We start from the raw sequence: 13458 nt of genomic DNA on the forward strand, positions 1-13458 counted from the left end.
CCCTACTCCCAGCCCCTTAGTTTTCCCTTCTCACTTTCCCTGTAGGATAAGGTAGAATTCAAGACCCCAATGGATCTAGATTTTCTTCCCTCTCAGAATGATTTCTCTGAGAGTAAGGTTTAAATATTATCTATTAGCACTTTCTTCCTCTTCTTTTTATAAGAGTATTCTTCCCCTCCCCTTCCCATGCATATCATTGTGTGATAAAGATTATCCTACTTATTTTATTTCTTCAAGTATCTCTTGGTGCCATCTTCAATTCCCCCTTCCCTTTTTATTTTTATTTTTTGTATATCATCTTATAGCACATATTACCCCAATCTCTTCCTGTGAATGATTTTTTCTAATTACTATAATAGTGAATATAATTTTTGAGAGTTACAAATAACATTTTCCCATATATTAATATATAAATAATTTGATCTTATTGTAGCCCTTAAAGAATAAAGTTTGAATTAAAAAACCATTTTTCCTCTTTTCCCTCTCTTTCTTATTTACCTTTTCATTTTTCTCTTGATCATTATGTTGGATATCAAACTTTCCAATTAGTTCTGGTCTTTTCTTTACAAATACTTGGAAATCTCTTTTGTTAAATGCCCATACTTTACCCTGGAAGTTTATAGTCACTTTTTATGGAGAGGTGATTCTTGGTTGAAGACCCAATTCTCTTGCCTTTCTGAATATCATGTTCTAAGCCTTATGGTCCTTTAGTGTGGAATCTGCTAGGTCTTGTGTGATCCTGATTGGTGCTCCTTGGTATCTGAATTGTCTCTTTTTGGCTTCTTGTAGAATTTTCTCCTCAGCTTGAAAGCTCTTAAATTTGGCAATTACATTCCTGGGAGTTGTCTTTTGAGGATTTAGTGTAGAATGTATTCTATGAACTCTTTCAATGTCTATTTTGTCCCCTTGTTCAAGAATATCAGGGTAGTTTCTTGGATGATTTCTTGAAATATGATGTCAAGATTTCTGTTTATTTCTGGGTTTTCAGGCAGACTAATGATTTTCAAATTGTCTCTCCTTGCTTTATTTTTCTGGTCTGTCATCTTCTTAGTGATATATTTTATGTTTTCTATTTTGTCAGTCATTTGACTTTGCTTTATTAATTCTTGCTGTTTTGAAAGATCATTGTCTTCCAGTTGCCTAATTTTTGTCTTTAAAGACTGGTTTTCCTTTTTGGTTTGGTCTCTTCTGCTTTTTGTGGATTCCAGCTATTTCTCCAATTGGGTGTTCTTGTCCCTTAAACTATTATTTTCTCTTTGAACTATTTTCTACTTTTCTTGCCAGAAGGCTCCCATCTTTTTGATAAGCTCCAATTTAAATTCTTCAAGAGCTTTTTTCAATTTCCATTTTTTGGAAGGTTTTGGTGCATTTATTTGAATTTCCTCTTCTCTTTCCGCTGTAGCCTGGGTTTTTCCTCCATAAAATTTTTCCAGGATCACCCCCCTCTCCTTGTTTTTTTTTGGTGGAGGGAGGTTGTTGTTCCTGGGCACAATTTGTCATCACTGTAAAGGCTTCCTTCCATTTTTAGTCAGAAATCTGAGTGAGATGGGCAGGCTCTCTGTAAATGGAGTTAAGGAGCAAAGATTTTGTCTGAAGCAAACTCTCAAATCTCTGCAGCTTCTGCTGTTTGCTGCCCTTCTCTGTGCTATCTTCCCACGTTTGCCCAAGGTCTGCGCTCTTCAGTCTGCTGGGGTTTTAGGTGTAGCTGCTCTCAGTCAGCTCCCAAGGACCTAGAGGTGCCCCTTACTCACTCTAGAGGTACACCTTGCTCACTTGCTGATTCTGGTGCACTCTCACTCTGACTCTGGCTCCTTAGGTGGGGTTGGGGAGGGTAGATCAGCTCGCATTTTGTGGGAGCTTTTTCACCCCCTTATAGTGTGGAAATGCCCAAATCCCCTGTACCTTCAATACTGCACCCTATTGTAGAGTCCTTTCATTCTCATGAATTTGTTTTTTTTTTTTTTTGGTCTTTTGAGGTAGTCTATATTGGTGGGTGCTGAGGAGAGGACGAGTCTTGTGTCTAGACTGCTGCCATGTTTACCCGGAAGTCCTTCCCCTACATTTCTTTAAATATTTCATACTCATTCTTAAAAATACAATAATATTTTATTAAATTAACATAATACATTTGAACAATTACCCACTTATTTACTGCATTATTTCCAATTTTTTGCTCTTTATGAATAGCACTGAAATATGAATTTTGTTACAGATTCCTTTCCCTCTCAATAATATTTCTTAGAGTATGTACCTAGTATTGGGATTAGTGAATTAAATAGCATCACTATTTTAAATATTTTTATTGTAAAATTACAAATAGCTTTCCCCAAGACCCCTAACTCAATTCCTTAGACCATTAGCAGTGAATTGATGTGCCTATTCTCCCACAGCTTTACCAATGTCTAATTTTTCATTTACTATTTTGCCTATTTAATGAGTTTAAGTTTATACCTCATTGTTTTATTAATTTGGATTCTGTGATTATTGCTGACACTTTTTTTCAATGAATGCTAGTGGTTTTCAATTCCTCTTTACAAAAGTTGCTTACTTTGAGTTTTCCAGCATTTAGCAAACATTTATGATGTACCAGGCACTGTGTTATGTGCTGAAAATAAAAAGAAAAGGGGAAAAAACCAGAATTCCTGACATTAAGGAGTCTCACATCCTAATGAAGGAGAAAGCATTCCAATGACTATACATATAATATCTTTAAAGTATAATTGGGAAGCTCTAATCTCAGGTTACTGTGAAGATAGTGTTATCCTTGAAAAGAGAAGTGTTAGGGAGAAAGGATATTGAGTTCTATTCTGGACATTTTGAGTTTGAGAAACCTGTCAGACATGCAGTTTCAAGTGCCCAATAAGCAGTTGGTGATGTGGGACCAGAGCTCCCAAAAGAGGATAGGGCTACATTTGTAGATCCAGTAATTATCTGCTGAGAGAGAGATGATAATTGAATCCATGAAAGCTGATGAGATCTTCAAGAAAGATAGCATGAAGTTAGAGTGATTAAAATCCAGGAGATAAACTTGAGAGAGAACCCTGGTGAGTAGACATTAGCTAGGTGTGGGGCAGCTGGGTGGTGCAGTGAATAGAGAACAAGTTCTGGAGTCAGAAGGGCTTGTTTATATGAGTTCAAATCAGGATTCAGATACTTCCTAGCTCTTTGACTGTGGACAATTCACTTTAACCCTGTTTGCCTCAGTTTCCTCATTTATAAAATTGACTGGAGAAGGGAATGGTAAATCACTTTAGTATCTTTTTAAAGAAAATCTTAAATGGAGTTAAGAAGTGTCAGACATGATTGAAAAAGACCTCAACAACAAGGAGTTAGGTGATGATCCTGCAAAGAAGACTGAGATTGAGTAACAGCTTTTAATTTTACAAATTTGATTCATTTCTTCTAGAATTTGGGTGACAATCATGAAATCTGGATACTGATCATATCATGCAATTTACAAAGTCACCATCAATATGTTTATCACTGTCCAATGTGCTTTTTATAAATTTAAGTTTGTTACATTAAAATGCCCATGTTACTCCCTCTCATTTGACAAAAATATATATGTATATATAAAGGTGTCTTATTTTTTCTATTTAACAATTCTTTCTCTGCAGGTGGACATACACAGGTTATTCTTCAAACAATTCATGTTACTGTAGTTAATATTCTCTTGATTCTGCTAATTTTACTCTTCAAAATTCTATGTAGGTATTTCCACTTTAAAAAAAAAACTTAACCTACTCATCATTTCTTACAGAGTAACAGTATTTCATCACAATCATCTGTCACAACTAATTAAGACATTCCCCAAATGATGGGCAACCCTTCATTTTCCATTTCTTTGCCTTCACAAAAAGAGCTGCTATAAATATTTTAGAAAGAATAGGGTTTTTTCCCTTTTTTCTCTGATCACCTAGGAAATAAATCTAATAGTGGTATTGCTTGGTCAAAAGGTATGCAGCTTTATAATTTTTTGGTATAATTCTAGATAGCCCTCCAAAATGGTTGCATCGGTTCACAGTTCCATTGGCAGCATATTAGTATCCTCATTTTTTACACATCTTCACTTAACATTTGTCGTTTGGCCCTTTAATCATTTTAGCCAATATGATAGGTTTAAAACAATATCTCATGGTTGTTTTGATTTGCATTTCTCTAATCAATAATGATTTTGAGTTCTTTTCACAGTTATATGTAGCTTTTATTTATTCAGCCAAAAACCATTTGTTAATATATTTTGACCATTTCTCAATTGGGGAATGGTTCATATTCCTATAAATCTGTCAATGTTCTCTTATATTTTAGATATGAGATCTCTCTCTGAGAAACTGTCTATAATTTTTTCTCCAAATTACTGCTTTCCTTCTAATCTTGGCTACATTATTAAGATGTGATTTTGTTATTGTTGATTAAGCCTTCCTCCTTCTTGACACCTTTGTAGCTTTTGACACTGTTAACTACTACCTTCTTTCCTCCTTTAGTTATGGGGGCTCCCCCTTACCTTTAGGTTAAAATTTGTTGTTGTTGTTCAGTTGTGTCTGACTTTTTATGAGCCAATTTAGCATTTTCTTGGGAAAGATAATTGGGTCATGTGCTATTCCCTTCTCCAACTCATTTCATAGATGAGGAAACTGAGACTAAGAAGGTTAAGGTGTTTGGTCCAGCATCATATGGCTAGTAAGTGTCTGAGGCTAGATTTGAACTTAGGAAGATGGGGCTTCCTGACTGCAGTCCTAGCAGTCTACAGTGCCACCTAACTTCCTTCAAATTTTATTATTACCACTATGATTTGTTATTTCTGTCGATAAACTCTTACTCTGCCAATATAAATCTACTTTGAATACAATCAATATACTTTGAATCTAATGTTATAATAAATATCCCAATATTTTTATTCAATTATTGCATTAACATTTAAAAACCTTACTTGCCTATACTTCCCATTTTCTAGTTTATCTTTTCCTAGTTTGGATAGCAATTTGTTTCATGGAAGAAATCTGACAGAGTGCTATATTTCTCCAATTTATAATTTTATATTCATAAAACATGGTAATTATTTGTTTATTAAATATTCAATAGGATTTATTACTTAATCTCCTTCAGTAAAGGTGAAGAAAGGATATTCACTATTGTTATTTTACATTATTCTAGAAATTATTGCTGTCCTTTTGATAGTTTTTTTAGTGAATTCTTCAATTTCATTTTTCAAATTAGAGTTACTTGAACTTTCTATTTCCTGTTTTTATAAGTTTTGCTTATTTTATAAGCTAATCCATCTTACTGAAATTCCAATCTTTGACAAACTGTTATTTAATTATTATATTTATTTTTTTCCTTTTTTCCCCCTTCTCATATCTTATGTTTGTAAATTTGTTTTCTTTTTAACCAAAATGAAATTATTTGTCAAAATGAAATAGATTTGTCAACTTTATTTCTTTCTTTAGAAAACAACACTCCATTTTTAAAAACTTTTCCCAAGTCCTCTTCATTTTCCCTTCAATTTTTTTTCTTTTGTTCTTATTTGGGACTTATTAAAATGCTAGTACCATAATTGTTTTTAACTATAGATGCAATTCATTAGCTTGTTTCTCTTTTGTTAGCATAAATATTCAGGGATATAAATTTGCCACTAATAAATGCTTTAGCTGTACCTAACAAATGTGGTATTCTGTATTATTATTCCTCTATGAAAACTCCTAATGCAATGTATAATCCTAGCATGGAGGTGACCCTGGGTTCTTGGAGGCTATGCCAGCAGAACACAAGCTTTGGCAGGTTCTGTTCATGCTGGAAAGGCTTCAAGTATGTTTCTGGCATCAGGCTAAATTTGTATTCTGAGAATCTGTCCAGCTAAGTACAAAGATCCTCACCACCAAGAGACTGGTCACTAATTGATTAATTCATTGGGCATGGCAACCCATGAAACAAAGAAAAATACAAAATGGTCCACAGCTCTATTTGGCCATTTTCCATTTTCATGATGAAGGTTGCTGAAGAAAGGGAACAGTAGATGCTCAGAATAAAGGGGTTTTTCTTTTTTAAAAAAATCTCTAACATTCACTTAAAAGCTGATATTTAATTTTTTTAATTTAAATTTAATATCTAATTTCAACAAACATGTATTAGGCACTTATCATTTGTCAGTCATTCACTCTCCTAGATACTAGACATAAAAAGACAAGAAATGAAGCCAATGAGAAACCAATATATGTACCTTCTCTAGAAACTGAATCATATGGTTTTTCACCTCCTCACTATAAACAAACATCCAAAACATAGAAGATAAATTCAATTAAGTGGAAGGTCAATAAATTCTGAGAAAAACAGAATTTCAGAATTGGAAGGTCCTTTAGTGAGCATCTAGTCCAGGGGTCACCAAATTATAGTCAATGTGTCAGATGCAGCTGTTCCCCCTGCCCCATTACATAGCCAGTGGACTTAGGACTTAAAATGATTTTTACATCTTTAAATATTGTTTCCCAACTTTTGACCTTATCTAATCTGCACCTTAAAAAATTCCTTCTGTATTATGCATGACAAGCACTCATCCAAACTCAGTTAATTTCATATATCAGTGCTGAACTAGTACCATGATTATGATGTAAAGTTTACCTTATTAGATCAGAATGCCTATGAAACATGCCAGCTGCAGCATTGAGGGACCCATACTTTTCACTTTGGTAGGAGATTCATATGCACTATGTAGTCTCAAGGGCTTTAGTCAGTACAAGGGCATTATTTGTTCACTGTATGATTTGTAGACTGTGTGCCTATCTAAGAAGCTTCCCAGGCTTTATTTTTTCATGGTAGCGAGTGGAAACAGGATTAGGGGAAATGTCCCCGAGAATGAATAGTTTGGAGAGGAATAGGGATTTTAACCAATCATAATCTGGCTTTTCGCTCTTTTACAAATTGGGCCTTCATGTTTCTTTGATAACTTTGACTTTTGTGGCCCTGGCTCTGTGCCCAGTCCCCTCCATTTATTGCTGTCTCTGACCCATTTAATGGGAAACCCATTACCTCCAGAGGTAGCTTACTCATCCTTGGGACAATTCTAATTGTTAGGATGCTTTTTCTTGACATCAACTTCAATTTGCTTCTTTGTACCCATTACTCCTACTTTTTTTTATTTCTGGTGAAAAAATAGCAGTCATCTTCTTTTATATGGCAGCACTTTGAATAACTTGAAGACATTCATTCTTTGAAATTTCTCTTCTTCATGCTTAACACCCCAAGTTCTTTCAAATAATCTTTGTATATGGTCAATGTTCTTTATCATCCTGGCTATCTTTTTTTTGGAGGTTCTCTATTTTACCAATGACTTCCTTAAAGTATGGTGCTCAGAGGAATAATCATTTCCTTATTCTTTGAATCTATCCTTCTCTTAAAGAATTCCAAGATCACATTAACATGATTACAAGATCATATCATATTCATGTCTCAGATTGAATTTACATTTCATAAGATCTTTTTTAAAAGAATGTTTTTTAAGATATCCCTCCTTATATTCATCAAGTTTAGATTTGAAACCAAGCATAAGACTTTTTACACTTGTATTTTTAAATTTTCATCTTATTAGGTACAGCCCAATGATCTATAAAACTTTTTTGTGGATCCTGATTATCATCTAGTCTGTTAGCTATCCCTTCAAGGTTTGGGTAATATTTAAATTTTAGGCACATCATCAATATCTTTATCCAAGCTTTTGATAAAAATGTTAAATAGCACAGGTCAAACACAAATCTCTAAAACACTCCAGTGGAGACTTCTTTTCAAGTTGACATTGAAAATTTGACATGAAAACATTCATGTCCACTCCTTTAACTTAAACTATTTAACTAGTTTTGAATCTAAATATAATATCTCTATATTTTGGATCTGAATAATATGAGATACTTCTGAAATTCTTTAATGAAATCTAGGTAAACTATACCTACACTATTCCCCTGATCTACCAATTTAGTAACTGTGTCAAAAAATGAAATGAAGTTAATCTGACATGATATTTTTAAGAAAGCTCTTTGAAAACACTGTTTTCATTGTTTGGATCCTTCTCTTTCCCCCAATAATGCTTACCAAAAAAGCCAATCCTTTTTTTGGTATTCTTAGCTTTCCTTATAGCTTTAGTTTTTTCTTGTTTTTAGCACTACTAAGCCTTTTATTGAGTAATATGATACTTTTATATCCATCTTCCATTATATGCCCTTGTTTCCATCTTCTACAAATGTTTAAAAGTCTGAATTGGTTGATGAGCTCCCCGTGTATCCATATTAATTTCTTAAAACAAGTCAAAAAGTTTTCTTTTAATTGGAATGACTTACCTTTGTATCTTTAGAATTTCATTTGTTAGTTTTTCATCCTTCTGGCTCTGAATTCCTTGTAAAATTTTAGTCTGTGGCTTCCTACCTGTCATTTCCTCTGAAGCCTTGGAAATCTGTTATCTTAAAATCTAGGGCTCATTTCAGAACATACATGGTTTTTCTCTCCCAAGATATGTCCAGTACTTTTTTATCTACCCTTTATTTAGGGAATAAAACCTTTCTTCCATGAAAGGTAGCATTGGAAAAGTATTCTGCCTGTTTATAGGCACATTTGCCTTCAGCAGGGCTTGAAGAATAGAACAGGATCTGAGACATAGCCCTGGCTATGCCACATTGAATTGACATTTCTGGGTGAGAGAGTGAATGTACCAAAGGGTTATTGATTTCCAACAAATACCATATATCCTTAATAAACATATTAAAGGTACCTTGTGAATTCCCACCAGAATGTGACAATTCAAATCCAAACATGAATTGGCTAGTGTGTTGGGGAATAATACAAAATGGGAATAGAAAAGTAGGGGGAGAGAGATTGTGAAAGGCCTGAAACTTCATGATGAGAAATTTGTATATAGTTGATTTCAAGTATTTTAAAATACATTGAGAGGCTTTAAGAACAAGAGTGTTATAATTTCTAGGACTTTGTCTTTGTCAGACAACATTTAGAGTACAGTGATTTATTCTAGGTACATTTTCAGAAAGATACTGACAACCTGGAAAGGAAGAAGAGAAAAGTGACCTGGATAGTGAAGTTCCCAGAGAGTATGCCCTTTGAGGATCAGCTGAATAAACTGGAAACGTTTAACATGAAACAGAGAAAACATGGAGGAATGTGAATGTTGATTTCAAGTATTTTAAAGGCTGACATGTGGAAGACAACTAAGATTTATTCTTCTTGGATTCAGAAAATAGAATGGAGAATAATGGGAACAAATTGGAGGAAGAACTTTAATTCAGTGTAAAGAATAACTTTCTAGTATTTTTGGACCTATCCAAAAATGGAAAGGGGTGACCCAGAAGTCAGTCCTTTCTTCTGAAAATTTTCTTCTTCTTCTGAATTTTTCAAGTGAAAGTTGGATGTTCATTTGTTTGGGACATCATAGAGGGGTATCTTTGTCAGGTAGAAGTTGTACTAAATGAAATCAGAGGTTTATCAGGCTCTGACATTCTGGGGATTAGAATTCTGTCAATACCATAGAGAGCAACTAGTTGATGGAGTAGATAGAGTGACAGGTCTGGCATCATGAAAGTTTATATTTGTGAGTTCAAATCTAGCCTAGGTGTACAACCCTGAGCAAGTCACTTAAAACTTTGCCAAGAAGTATCCAAATATCTTGCCAAGTATCTTTGCCAAGAAAAATCTAAATAGGATCATGAGGAATCAGATACAACTGAAATGACTGAACAACAAAAAATGCCAAGTAAATTGTGTATCCCAACATTAGCTGATGTGATAGACCATTTGGTAAAGGTAGTGATTAAAAATTCCACTTGTGTTGTGGGTAGAGGGAAATATAACCTGGTATAGACATGAAGTGTGTGTGTGTGTGTGTGTGTGTGTGTGTGTGTGTGTAAATAGAAGAATGTCTTTTGTATCTGCACTTGTCTGAATGAAAAAGTTGATGCCCTTTGGACCATTCAGTATCCCTAATTTTTCCCAGAGGTTTGTGGAATTTATGTTTTTAGACTTGATGTTGGTGATTTGTTTTGATGATATCCTCATCTTTCACTATAATAGCCAAAACCATGAATTGGAATGTTCTCTAGTACTTATTTCAGTGTCAAGTTTCCATTAAAAAGAGAGCACACTGGATGCAATTAGATCCCGTTATAGGTTAGGATGGAAGCTATGGATCCATACAATATGGAAGCAATTTCAATAGGATATCTCTGTTTGTTTTCCTTAAGGGAATAGGCAAGGAGATCATGGTAGGAGAGGTATGTAAATTAAGGCTCAGGGAACTGACATTAAAGGATTGATGGGGACTCTGTGAGAACATGAGGACTAGAAGGTCTTTTGGCAACCAGACTTTGAGAAGGGAGCACATCTTGCTTGATTTGTACCTTTGCATAATTATGGGCATTTTATATTTTCTTTCAGTCTCAGTTTCCTCATCTGTAAAAGGGAGTTAAGACTTTCCATATTTTTTCCTTCACTAGACTGTTATTGGAAACATGCTTTATAAAGTATAAAATGTTAAAGAAGTATTATTATTATTATAATCTCTGATTTGTAGCAAGAAGAAATAGTAGTGACAGTAGTGTTTTTAGGAAGAATTTGTCAAGATTAAGACACTTTTAGAAAATTGCACCTCTGAGTGCTTGGGGCTGAACTTAAAAGCTGTTCTATCCTGGCAGCAGCTGTTCTAGAGAGAGGAAGATGGGAATTTTCTCCATGGACTTTTGATAATTATGTCTCTTCCCAGGCCAGGGAAGTTCTCTGGGATTTGGTATTCTCTTTAGCAAAATAGTAGTAACAGCAAACATTTTTATATTGCCTTGAGGTTTATAAAGCACTATCCTCACAACAAACCCATTTTGGAGATGGGTATATTGAGATTCAGAGAGGGCAGTACCTTGCCCTTTATTATGCAACTAGTATGTGTTATGACCTGAATTTGAGGAATCCTAAGTTCTACTTTCTGTCCTCAGTCCAGTGTTCTCACTATGCTATTCTGCAGCTCTCAAAGAAGGCTCTGGGGCTCAGAGGCAGGAGATCATAAGAAAATAATAGACTCATGGCACCTATGGACCACTTCTCATCATTATCCAAATTTAATCCTTACAAGCCTCCTGTGAACAAGGAAGTGTGGTATAAAACTGCCTGTCTGTTGCACAGACATCTCTCCCCTGTCATCTTCCCATCCATTTCCTGAGACTTGAAACTTGAAGCCAGCTGGTCTGAGCAGTAGATAATGCCTCAATTGAGGAAATGTAGAGAATAGAGTAGCAGCCATATTTGCATCCCATTTGGGATGCATTTTAGCCTTGCTTTAGAGTTTGGGGTCCATTATATTCTGAATTTTATTAAATACTAATAAAAAGCCTTATGATTGGTAGAGATCTGATAGGGAATCTAGTCCAAATAATCCCTGAGTAGGTTTTCATCTCTTCTATAACTATCATAACAAAGTGGTCATTTATTTGAAAACTTTTGAAGATGGAAAAATCACTACATAGATTAATAATAATAATAATAATAATAACACAGAATTGTTATTCTTCCTTTTATACCCCAGGGTGATATATTGAATTTGAGGCAGAGTTGTACAAAGTAATCAGCTTTACCCAGTCTTCCAGATTCACCAAAGTCCAGTACAAAAGGCAAGTTGACTGGCAATGACCCTGGGAGGCGGTGGACAAGTTTGGTATCTGATGTCTGACCAAACTCTAAGAGCTCCACTATGCCTGCTTCAGCCTTCTTAATGGCTCTTGAAACAAACTGTTCTCATGTGTCTGTTCCATCAGGATAAGTCTTCATGTGCTTGGGGTAGACATTCCTCTAACAGGCCTCCAACATGTTGGTTATCCTCAATGTTGTTTAATCTATCCATACAGCTTCTTGAAGTCATAGGTGAGAGTTCGGTGAAAGGTAGACATCAAAGGTAAATGAACAGCCCTGGAAAGGGTTTAGCAATCCTTCACATCAGAAGTCCTAGTCCTGGGGGCAGCTGGGTAGCTCAGTGGATTGAGAGTCAGGCCTAGAGCAGACACTTCCCAGCTGTGTGACCTTGGGCAAGTCACTTAACCCCCATTGCCTAGCCCTTACCACTCTTCTGCCTTGAAGCCAATACACAGTATTGACTCCAAGATGGAAGGTAAGGGTTTTTTAAAAAAAAGTAGTCCTAGTCCTCTATGCACACTCCATACTCTACAAAGAGTATTCCAGTTTTGGACTACTCAAAATTTGATAATAAACCCCTTATATGGAAGAAAAATTTCCTCTGCAGTTTTCTGCTTTTTGCTCTCCCTTTGGAGAGGGGAAATGTCAAATTCAATGAGTTTAATCACCTTTTTGTTTGATCTCTTAAAATATTTTCAGACACTTTTTTCCTGTTCTCAAAGGTTTCTTCTTGGGTTGATGTTTTCTAGTGTTCTTTATAAATTTGGAATTTCATTCACTGTGTTCTAAATTCCCTCTCAGCTCTGGGATTCTGGATTTGATGTCTTATGGCCCTTTCCTAAAATGCAGGTCTTACCACTTGACTCTCCTTCTCTCCACTCTAGAAATTTCAGCAGCTTCCTTTTTCTTCTTTGTTCAAATGTAAAGCTCTTCATTTTACCTTTTTACTTTTGTCATATATTACCTTTCCATTTACTCTAGGTTCCAGCTGCAATAGCCTTTTTCACATGCTGTTTGCCTAGCCTGCCTGGAATACATTCCCTCCCCTCATTTTCCTTTTGGAACCCTTGGTTTCTTTCAAGACTCAGCTCAAGCACAATCTCTACACAAAACCTTTCCTGCTTGTTCCTCACCTTATATTTGTTTTGTAGATGCCTCTATCTGTACATACTATCTCTCTGTGTGTTTTATTCTTGGATACCTAGCCTAACACAGTGACAGTCACATAGAAATTCCTTAACAAATACTTGTCAGGAGATTGATTCCATTTTTTCCCCAAGTCTTTTCTCCTGGCTAAACTTCCCCAGTTCCTTCTCCTAGTCCTTAGATGGAATGGTTTTAATCAGTCAATCAAAAAGCATTTATTAAACAGTAATTCTAGGGCAATTAGGTGGCTCAATGAATAGAGTGCCAAGTCTGGAGAGAGAAGATCCTGGATTCAAACTGACCTTAGACACTTCCTAGCTATGTGACTCTGGACAAGTCACTTAACCTCAATTACTTAGCCCTTACTGCTCTCTGTACTAACATTTAGTAGCAATTCTAAGATTTTAGAAGGTAAGGGTGATTAAAAAGAAAGAAACAAACAACCTTAATTATATGTGAGGCACTATTCTAAGTACTGGGGATTCTCCATGGATTCATGGTACACCTTCCAGTTCTTCAGAACCCATCTTCCTAACAATATTTCTATGTGTCAGAATTTTGCCAGATCACTATGACTCCATTATGATTGCCTGCATCATAACTCAACCTCTCCCAACAAGGGGAAAAAATTCTCAGTGGCTTACT

Source organism: Monodelphis domestica, chromosome 7 (genome assembly GCF_027887165.1).
Source record: "Monodelphis domestica isolate mMonDom1 chromosome 7, mMonDom1.pri, whole genome shotgun sequence".
Classification (NCBI taxonomy): domain Eukaryota; kingdom Metazoa; phylum Chordata; class Mammalia; order Didelphimorphia; family Didelphidae; genus Monodelphis; species Monodelphis domestica.